The following is a 2527-nucleotide window of genomic DNA, read 5'->3' as shown; positions in this document are numbered from 1 at the left end:
GTCAAGCTACTTTTCATCACGTTCATATGATTCGCGTTCGATACTTTGATAATTTCATATGTGGGTGGACCGGTGCTTCGGTGTTGTTCTTACTTGAACAAGCATCCCCCGTATGATTAACCTCTATTGCAAGCATCCGCAACTACAACAAAAGTATTAAGGTAAACCTAACCATAGCATGAAACATGTGGATCCAAATCAGCCCCTTACGAAGCAATGCATAAACTAGGGTTTAAGCTTCTGTCACTCTAGCAACCCATCATCTACTTATTACTTCCCAATGCCTTCCTCTAGGCCCAAATAATGGTGAAGTGTTATGTAGTCGACGTTCACATAACACCACTAGAGGCTAGACAACATACATCTTATCAAAATATCAAACGAATACCAAATTCACATGACTACTCATAGCAAGACTTCTCCCTTGTCCTCAGGAACGAACGTAATTACTCACAAAGCATATTCATGTTCATAATAAGAGGGGTAATAATATGCATATAGGATCTGAACATATGATCTTCCACCAATTAAACCAACTAGCATCAACTACAAGGAGTAATCAACACTACTAGCAACCTACTAGCACCAATCCTGGACTTTGAGACAAGAACTGGATACAAGCGATGAACTAGGGTTTGGAGATGAGATGGTGCTGGTGAAGATGTTGATGGAGATTGCCCTCTCCCGATGAGAGGAGCGTTGGTGATGACGATGGTGATGATTTCCCCCTCCGGGAGGGAAGTTTCCCCGGCATAACAGCTCTGCCGGAGCTCTAGATTGGATCCGCCAAGGTTCCGCCTCGTGGCGGCGGAGTCTCGTCTCGAAAAGTTCCTCCTTATTTTTTTCTCATCGAAACACCTCATATAGGAGAGAATGGGCATCGGAGAGCCACCAGGGGGGCCACGAGGTAGGGGGGCATGCCCTAGGGGGGGCGCGCCCCCCACCCTCGTGAGAAGGGTGTGGGCCCCCTGGCCTTCATCTTTGGTGTGGATTTTTCTTTATTTCTTTTAAGACGTTCCGTGAAGTTTCAGGACTTTTGGAGTTGCGCAGAATAGGTCTCTAATATTTGCTCCTTTTCCATACCGGAATTCCAGCTGCCGGCATTCTCCCTCCTTATGTAAACCTTGTAAAATAAGAGAGAATAGCCATAAGTATTGTGACATAAAGTGAAATAACAGTCCATAATGCGATAAATATCGATATAAAAGCATGATGCAAAATGGACGTATCAACTCCCCCAAGCTTAGACCTCGCTTGTCCTCAAGCGAAAAGCCGATAACAATAAATATGTCCTCATGTTTAGAGGTAGAGGCGTCGATAAAAATAAAATACGGACATGAAGGCATCATGATTATTCTTATAACAGCAACATATATAGATTTTATCATATGATTACTTATGTTCAAGTGATGATCATAAACCTTATTGGGTTTCAACAAACTATAATCTCAGTCATTGAAGCAATTGCAATTTATCATAACATCGGAAAGAGTCTATGTCAGAGCTAAAAAGCAAGTCCACATACTCAACTATCATTTAGTCCTCCATAATTGCTAACACTCACGTGATACTTGTGGTTACAGAGTTTTAATCGGACATAGAGAAAGATAGGGGCTTATAGTTTTGCCCCACAACCTTTTACCTCAAGGGTAATGTCAAAAATAATGGTTCATGCTCCCCTACACCCAATTGGATATATATATATATATCATGTTCTTTCCAACATGCTGGGCTTGCCAAAGGATAAAATGAAAAAGGAAAGGTGAAGATCACTGTGACTCTTGCATAACGTAGAAGATAATAATAAAGGATAGGCCCTTCGCAGAGGGAAGCAGAGGTTGCCATGCGCTTTTATGGTTGGATATATAAAATCTCAATGCGAAAGAACGTCACTTTATATTGCCACTTGTGATATGAACCTTTATTATGCAGTCCGTCGCTTTTATTACTAACACATCACAAGATCGTATAAAGCTTATTTCTCCCACACCGATCAATCATACATATTTAGAGCAATTTTTATTGCTTTGCACCGATGACAACTTACTTGAAGGATCTTACTCAATCCATAGGTAGATATGGTGGACTCTCATGGCAAAACTGGTTTAGGGATTTTTGGAAGCACAAGTAGTATTTCTACTTGGTGCTTAGAATTTGGCTAGCATGAGGGGGAAACGCAAGCTCAACAAGTTAGAGGAACCATGACAACATACTTTATCTCAGATATAAGAAATACATAACTCATTACGCTATATTCCTTGTCCAACATCAACTCTTTAGCATGTCATATTTTAATGAGTGCTCCCACTCATAGAAGATGTCAATGATAATATATCTATATGTGAAAACCTCTCTTTCCTTATTACTTCCTATTAATTGCAACAATGACCAAAGCTATGTCTGCCAATTCCCAACAACTTTTAATCATCATACTCTTTCTATGTGAAGTCATTACTCTCAATAAGATCAATATGAACTCTTTGTTTCTTTTTATTATTTTTCTCTTTTATTTTATTCACCCAAGATA

This window comes from Triticum urartu, chromosome 5 (assembly GCF_003073215.2).
Source record: "Triticum urartu cultivar G1812 chromosome 5, Tu2.1, whole genome shotgun sequence".
NCBI classification, from domain to species: Eukaryota; Viridiplantae; Streptophyta; class Magnoliopsida; order Poales; family Poaceae; genus Triticum; species Triticum urartu.
The sequence above is the reverse complement of the archived record's forward strand: the minus strand, read 5'-3'. Positions refer to the sequence as shown.